We start from the raw sequence: 8,542 nt of genomic DNA, 5'->3' as shown, positions 1-8,542 counted from the left end.
AGGAAGAAAAAAATCCTGGGTTTTTGGTTTTAATTTTATTCAGAATTATCTGACACGCATTATTTAACAAATTAAACTGTATATTAAAACATATTACCCCTAATGTAGCTTCATAGAACAAATATCTACATCTGCTTTTAAGAAAGGGGAAAAGGCCTGAAGTTGCATCATATTTATGAAACTGGGGGAGGCGGTGTTCCCGGGCAGAGTGAGCCCAGGCGCCACGGGAGGCCTCCCATCCGCGCCCGCGCTGGGAAATCGCTGGGCTTCCTCTCGCCAGCCATCGCCCCTCTGAGACCATTCGAGCCCGTCCGAAGCCGTCCGAGCCCCTCGGAGCCCGTCCGAGCCCGGGGCCAGCGAGCGTCTCATGCACAGGCACCTGGTTCCCCGGCCCCGGCCCCGGCCGGGCCGCGGGCGGCGCGTCAGAGGGAGGCGAGCGCCGCAAGGTGGCGGCGCCTCCTGCGGCCGAGATGGCTCAGGCGAGCATCAGCATCAAGGCCAACGAGGTCGCTTCTGCTGCTCCTCGTTCATGGGTTGACCTCTCCAGCCGCCTTCTGGAGAGCCTGGACCAGCTGGAGCGCAGGATGGAAGCTTTGAGAGAAGCTGCTGCTGCAGTTGAGCAGGAGAAAGATTTCCTTCTGAGATGATGCACAGCATCCAGAACAGCCAGGGCACGCGCAGATCGGCGACGGGGAAAGAGAAGAATTAAATCTGACAGCAAAGCGTTTGATGGGACCGTTGAAGTTTCAATGGAAACAATTAGAAACCCCCAGCAGCAGGAGCCCCTCAAGCATGCCCCAGGATCATCAGCGAGGTGGTCAGCACGTTTCTGGATGATTTGGGAAACGCCGAGTCACCTAGCGTCGATGTACAGCGCATGCCCCTCAGAGGTGCCTCCTGGGCTGGGGGATCAGAAGTTTCAGTCCATAGTATATTGGCTGTGCTCCTGAAGATCAGAGGAAAATTAAGAGAAGACTAGAAACCATGCTTAGGTCTGAACACTAATTGAATCTGCTTTCAGCACTTTGTTGCAGTTTTGGAACCAGTTCCTTTAGAATGCGCTAGCAGCTTGATGATGGCCTTGTCAGAGTTTTCTAAGAGCCCTTATAAATAATGACGTATTAAGGATAAAATATTATTTTAAGTGCACATTCTAAAGGAACTGGTTCCAAAACTCTGCAACAGAATGCTGAAAGCAGATTCAATTAGTGTTCAGACCTAAGAGCCCTTATAAATAATGATGTAATAAGGATAAAATACTATTTTAAGTGATAACTAGTTCCGTATGTTAGGCATAACAACTAATTTGATACTGATAGTTGTTTCCGATGAGGAAAATATTTCAGTGTCGTTAGTTTTGTGAAGAACAATTAAAGCTAGAAATATTTTGGTTACCTTTCTAGAAGTTTTTAGATTGAATTCTTGTCTTGTGCTAGGCTCTAGCACATCCACTGTTCTTGGATGAACACTTAGTGTGTGAAGGAAAATAAGTGCTCGTCTAAGGGAAAAGCCTCACGGTTCTTTTCTGGCCTGTGTCTGCGAAGACACCGGGGCACATGGGGCACTTGTTTGACTAGACATTCTGTACATAAAGCAGTCCACACATTGACCACACATCTGCTAACCAACCAGAGAGCTTAGAGGAATGGAAGGGAATTTTCTCTACATCTTCTCTTTCATTCAGCAGTTGTTTTTTTTGACATCTGTATCAAATTATTTTGAACCTAAAGATATATGCATCTCATAATATGAATGTATTCCTTGATAATACATGAAAACATGACACAAAATGTGAGAGAATTCACCTCTAGTTTTATCACTGTGAACAACTATATATCCACTTCATCTTTTTTCAAATGCATCATCTTTAAATTTTTAATCATTACAGAAATACAATGTTGTAGCTTGCCTTCAAACAGAAAAAATTAAATGCTGTTGTAAAGTCTGCTCTTTTTTTTTTTTTCAATTTTTGGCCGCACCGTGTGGCATGTGGGCTCAGTAATAGAACCCATGGCCCCTACATTGGGAGTGCAGAGTCTTAACCACTGGACCGCCAGGGAAGTCTGCTTTTAATCCTCAACTTAAAAACCTCTTATTCTTAGTCCTAGCAGTTCTAATTTATTTGAATTATTTCAACAAATTAGTTGGATAAATTTACAATTTATATGTAAACCATGTTTACTGCATAAGAAATTTGTAGCTAGTATACAGACCCCCCAAACATGGCTTGCATATTAATTTGTTTATCAATACACCCAAAAGGATGTGCACAAAATTTCATTAATACTAGATAACATAGACGCCCCTACTATATAGACAGGACCTTATCAATCTTGTCCCCCTGTGTTTATGTGGGTAGCTTTCCTAAAACTGTACAAATATTACATGTTTAATCTTTTGTAATATGATATTACAAAGAAATTGCTTTTATTCTTGTTCAGCTCGGTCATCTTCATATATGTTTAATCCTTACTAGTCACTTGTGTTGTTTAATTTTCTTCTTCTTTTGTTTTTTTTTTAAATTTCCCTTGCTATATATAACATCTTCACTACTGGTTTCTAAGAACTCATTTATGAGTGAGAATGTTAACCATTTGTGATGCAATGCAAATCAAATACCATATTTTATTGCCATCAATTTACTATGGTGTTTTGTATTTTGGTTGTGTATTAAAGTATAATCATGTTGTGTTTTCTGTAGTGAGTTCTTAGAAAAGTCCATTATTGTTAAGCCGGGACAAAATGACTTACAGATGGCTCCTTAGGGGGGGAAACTTGAGGAACTAGAGAAGGTGTGTGAAAGAGAGATCATAAAACACTGCAGAACTGACCTTCAGGAACAGCTAGAGGTGGCTAGGCACAGTGGTAGAGATAGATCCAGGGAGATGAAGCTGTGCGTCTGCGAGTTTCTGGGGCAAAGGAGCAGAGAGGGCCTCTGAGGGTCGTGTTCTCCCAAGATGGGAGCACAAGGCTGCGCTCTTAATGTAGCTCTGGCATCAGGGCTCTTCTGGCAACTGTCTCTCTAAAGGTCACTTCATGAACAGTCATACCAAGTTCTATTATATTAGGAAAGGTATTTTCTTCCCTCTGGATTCTTCCTAAATATGAAGTGAAAAACGTGCTCTATTGATGGTATTTATATGCAATTAGTCTTCTTGGACTTTTATAAGGTGAAGGTAGGTCAAGGTAGCTTTCTTCACTTCATAAGTCTAGAGGACTCGGTTGTTTTCCTAAGGTATTCAGTAATATGAACTCAACTTTTTGCCATCTCCTGGTTCTGCTTCTCTTCCCACTTCTTTTCTTGAGACATTCTCCTTCTTTGCTCCTGCCGCCTAAGTCTTGCTTCGTACGTATTTTACTCCCAGTACTTTTTTCTCATTATGAAGCCTGGTCCTGGAAGGGAGCTTTAGGTGGTTATGTCTGAGAGTTGTAGGGACTGGAGGGTACCAGCCCCTTCACATGTTATTGTGGATTCCTTGCATATTTCAGCCTGAACGCACTCACCCTACTCAGGTTCATCAGTTATTCTTTAAGGGACCTGCCAGCTTTCAATGAATCCCTACTGCTAACTTTTGGGGTTCTGAAATTTATCAGATATCCTGTCCTTTCCTTCTGTTTCCTCCTAAACAGATTCTGATACCCCATGAATCTTAGATATCCCTGATTTGTCTCCATCTGTCCAAATTTTGGGACTTCCAGACAGTTTTGTTGTAGAAAAGGTTCACGAATTTTGATATTGTATCCTAGTTTTTCTTCTGTTTTATTTAGAGTTTTGGAAATATTCCTAACGTACATTGCACTTCTTTTATATTGCCAGAATTCACAAGTGTAGTTTGGAGAAATGCACTGTATAAAAAAATGAAGAGTGCCTCCAACCTGGATCGCAGTGTTTTTAGTAGTTTCCATAAGTTGTATATAAGAGAGAACTAGGACAAAGGAATTGTGGAAGCAGTTCTCCAAGGCATCATGCTCTCCTTCACTTTGAATTTTTGAACATGCTGTTTCCTCTATCTGAACATCACTTCCATTACCCCTTTTCCTACTTAATCTCTATTTATTCAAGGGCAAATTGTGGAATAATTTCCTTTCGGAAAATGTTTACATTTCAAAAAATGCACTTCTAGCAATTTCCATCGCACCATGGATCTCCTACTATTATTTTGTGTAAATATATCTATATAGCAACAGGACTATTTTAAAAATTTCTAGAATGATGCTTTGGGCCAGAGTTGGAACAACATTCTAGCAAGATTATAGGTCATCATGACATATATATATATTGTAGAATAATTTCATTAAGTGTATTTAATTTTTTAACGTAATTTATTTTGCTATCTATTATGTATTAGTGGTTTCTTGTTGGAATTCAGTAAAAGATAAGTATGGTAGATGGATGAAATAAAGGAAGCTAAGTGCTATGATCTTAATGTCTGTGTCACCTCCAAATTCATATATTGAACCCTAATGCCCGATGTGATGGTATTAGGAGGTGAGCTCTTTGAGAGGTGTTTAAGTCGTGAGAGTGGAGCCCTCATGAATGGGATTAGTGCCTTATAAAAGAGGCTCCAGAGAGATCCTGAGTGTCTTCTGTCAAGTGAGGACACAAGAAGTCTGCCCCTGAAACAAAGCCATCAGCCAACCACCTTGGCACCCTGATCTGAGACTTCCAGCCTCCAGAATAGTGAGAAATAAATTTCTGTTGTTTGTCCATTTTATGATATTTTTTTATAGCAGCTCCAATGGATTAACCTAACATTTTCTATGAATCTACTGTGAGCCAGTTATAGGCATTAAATTTAATCTTCACTTATACTTATTCTCATTTCATGAACATATACATGAGGAAACAGATAAGCAATGAGTTAATTATTTTAACCAATGTCATCTTATTGTAATAGCTAATTCACAATTTTAATCCATATTTGCCCAATTCCAGTATTTGTACTTTTTTGACCAAATAATGCTTTCTATTACTGATTACACTTACTGGTCATTCTTCAATGTTAGAATGATATATTAAAGTTAAGAATTGTAACTTTTATCTCTGTATCCCATGCAACAAGGCATGGCTTAGAAAACATTAGGTGCTGAATGAATTAGAAAATGCATGCGTTAAATTCACAAGAAGAGCCCCACTTGACTGGATATCTCACTATCTATTCTGGCTTATAAGCCTTACTAGCACTTGAGGGCAAAAATGACTTATGGGAAAATCTGCTGGAGGGCAAAAATGACTTATGGGAAAATCTGCTGATTTTCAGGTAAAAAGAATGAATTCTTAGACCTAATTTTGCAAATTTAAAGTCAAGGAAGGAAGCAAATAACACAAACTGCTAAAGGATTTTCCAAATAAATTCAACATGTTAGCCATCTAGATGGCATATAAAATTGATAAATCTCCAGTAACTTTAAGAGATTAAAAGCATATATTTACAGAGCATACCTGTGTATGAAATTGTATATGGTGGACTCTATGGGAAATAAATGTATTATTTTTTGAATACCAAATGCCTTGTGCACTACTTATCTGCCTGTTTTTTCCAATGAAAACTCAAAATCAGCTTTAATAAATATTTGTTTTAATAAAGTAAAACATAAAAATGTGTTTAAGTGTGTGCAATAGCCATCTATCTATCTACCTGTCTATCTATCCAACTATTTATCTAATTCAATGATCTTTATGTGTTAAAATAAAAATATTTTCATGTACCAATAGTGAAAACTATGGACTTGGGTGACAATGATGCGTCACTGTGGGTTCATCAGTTGTAAAAAATATATGCTGCATACAGAGAGACAACCTATACTAGATGTAAGAACATGATAATAAAGGGATCCCTGAAACCCAAGATCAGACAGGCAGATCTACAGTCCCCATAGCAGCATATTCCTCAGGAAACAGACTCTTGATCCCGTGATCCAGATCCACCTTGTATTGTTTCTGCACCTCCTCAGCCTGTTTCTTATAGTTCTCCTTCTGATTCTTCAGGATGCCTTGCCGGGATCTCCACCATACGATCCCTCAGGGGCATATCTTGCAACTCCTGACTTGACGGTGAATCCTGGTGGAACATCTGATAGGTGTCCTTGGAGGTTGTTCAGTCTCTCCATGGAATCTAATCCTCATGGTAAAATAGTTTTCTGGGGGAGACTTCACTTCTTGCACATTTTCCTGAAACTTCTTTTGGCCTTTGATTTAGATTCCTTAGGGGACATCCGATTTCTTGGAATATTGGACTAGTTCAGAGTGGTGTTCCCTGAACTGAGCCATTTTCTCCTCACACTCCTGTTTCTCCTTCTGGAAATCTTGAATATGTTTCAGCTTCATGTTCTCTGGGAACTCCTTGTCTTTCGCCTGGTACACAGTTTGGGGTGTTTTGAGGAGTACTAGGGATACATCTCTTTTAAAAAGTGAGGGTAAGTTGTTAGGGGCTTCTTGGGTAAATCAGAATGTTTCTTCTGTGTGTTGGGGGGTGGGTGTTTTGCTTTTGTGAGGATTTTTAACATGTTCCTTAACTACCAGGACTAATTCTTTTTTTTTTTTTTTTTTTTTTTTTTTTTGCGGTACGCGGCCTCTCACTGTTGTGGCCTCTCCCGTTGCGGAGCACAGTCTCCGGACGCGCAGGCTCAGCGGTCATGGCTCACGGGCCCAGCCGCTCCGCGGCATGTGGGATCTTCCCGGACCAGGGCACGAACCCGTGTCCCCTGCATCGGCAGGCGGACTCTCAACCACTGCGCCACCAGGGAAGACCCCAGGACTAATTCTTTTAAGGTGCAACAGTTTCTCAAGTTATAAAATGTTTCTAACCATTGGAGTTTACACATTTCTCCAGAAATATCTTAAAAAGCTACTTTTTCCCAGTCCATCAGTGACTGAGTTGTTTTGAATGCATGGCTGTGATTGAACAGGGGATTATTCTCCATTTCTTCCAGGAACTTCACAATGTCGTCTTTGAACCAATGGTGTTGGCCATTGGGCAACACCATTTCTAGGATTTGGGGCTGCTTACAAGGTCCCAGTTCTGCAAGCACCACCACAAGAGCTCCAACTTCCTCACACTCAAGACTCAGCTGGTGAATTATTTCTTGAGGTTCTGTAGTGTGAGTGATGCCATGTTTCTGCAGAGAAAGGGAAGGAAAGGAACTTTCCTTCTATGCCATGAATGAGATAATCACACCTCATCTGTTATAAGTCAATTCTATAATTTAATTGACTCTTAAAAATAAAATGAAAACCTTCCCAAATTCTAATTTGAAATTTATGTTTTGTTTTCAGATGCATCATCTGTACTCTTTAAAATTCCCCTTGCCTCTCCAGCCTTCATTCCACCCAATTTTACAGGGCTTACCATAAATGGAACTTAACAAAAAAATGAGTCATTCAATCAAGAGGCTTAGAATAAGAGATATAATCAAAGAAAATGGAGGAAAAAGATCAAAATGAAAAGAGAAATGGCTAAAAGGAAAGGACTTTCACTCCATAGTGCACTGAATACTTCCTTTGAATTGTAGGACTGAAGATATCGTGAAGGATCTGGAGATAAAAATGAGACAAACCAAGAAGCTCCTTCTTGTACTCTGTAAAAAGAAAACAAAATACATCCAGCTCTTGAGTTTTTGTGAATTGGATATTATAGATTGAACTTGAACAAATTATCATTTAATATATTCTTGTGGAGATGTGCCTGAGAATGAATGCTTTCTAGTGAACCATACTGTTTCTGCTTTCAAATGACCAGGGTATAATGAACATTATAGAACAATTACAATATTTTTTAGGTATCATATTATATTACAGAATTCTGTAGTTCTGTCTTCTGAATTATTCTTCAAATTTAAATTGGTTTTGGCCTTCCCACTGCTAAGGAAATTATACCACCTTATGCTTAGTAGTATTTTATATGTCAGTTTAAATTCTGACAGTCACCATCATGTGAAGTCCCATTTTCTGTTTCCATATCACTTTACGTAGGGTCTTCATCTTCCAGTAGATTGTACTGATCGTCTTAGGGAAATCTCAAAATCAACACTATAAAACAAAATTATGCAGTAGTTATTTTAAACCTCAAACTAATGGAATTTTCTTAGGCTGTAAAGCTGCAGATCAATTACCTCTCTTTTGTTGACATTATCAGTTAGCATTTTATGTCTATTATGTTAGCTACATTTTGGAAAACTTTATCAATGCTGGAATAATATTTGTTTATATTAATTCTTTCATTCATGTATTTGTTCATTGATTCATCCTATACTTCTGTGTATTATGTTATAAGCCTGCATTGGATAGTAGGAATATAGTAGTAAATAATATACTGTCCCTACTGTCTCAGAATTGTCTGTCAAGTAGTAAAAGTGCGAATTTGAGGAAGGTTTGTTGAACATTATGATGAGACGGTATATGCTCAGAGAGTGTGTAATGAGAGGAACTACACTGGTCTGTGTAGTCACGAAAAACTTCCTGGGAAAAATGTTGTTGAGCTGAGATGTGCTTAATGACTAGGATTTAGAGAAATGATAAAGTCTGTCAAACACTTGGTTCTTA

The 8,542-nt window shown here is 39.1% G+C and overlaps 1 pseudogene; it reads left to right on the top strand.

Moving 5' to 3' along the window:
• The first annotated feature begins 470 nt into the window (after nucleotides 1-470).
• LOC132429001 (BAG family molecular chaperone regulator 2-like) lies at nucleotides 471-1,209 on the top strand (annotated as a pseudogene).
• Nucleotides 1,210-8,542: the final 7,333 nt, after the last annotated feature.

The sequence above is a fragment of the Delphinus delphis genome, chromosome 8 (genome assembly GCF_949987515.2).
Source record: "Delphinus delphis chromosome 8, mDelDel1.2, whole genome shotgun sequence".
NCBI lineage: Eukaryota > Metazoa > Chordata > Mammalia > Artiodactyla > Delphinidae > Delphinus > Delphinus delphis.
The sequence above is the reverse complement of the archived record's forward strand: the minus strand, read 5'-3'. Positions and strand labels throughout refer to the sequence as shown.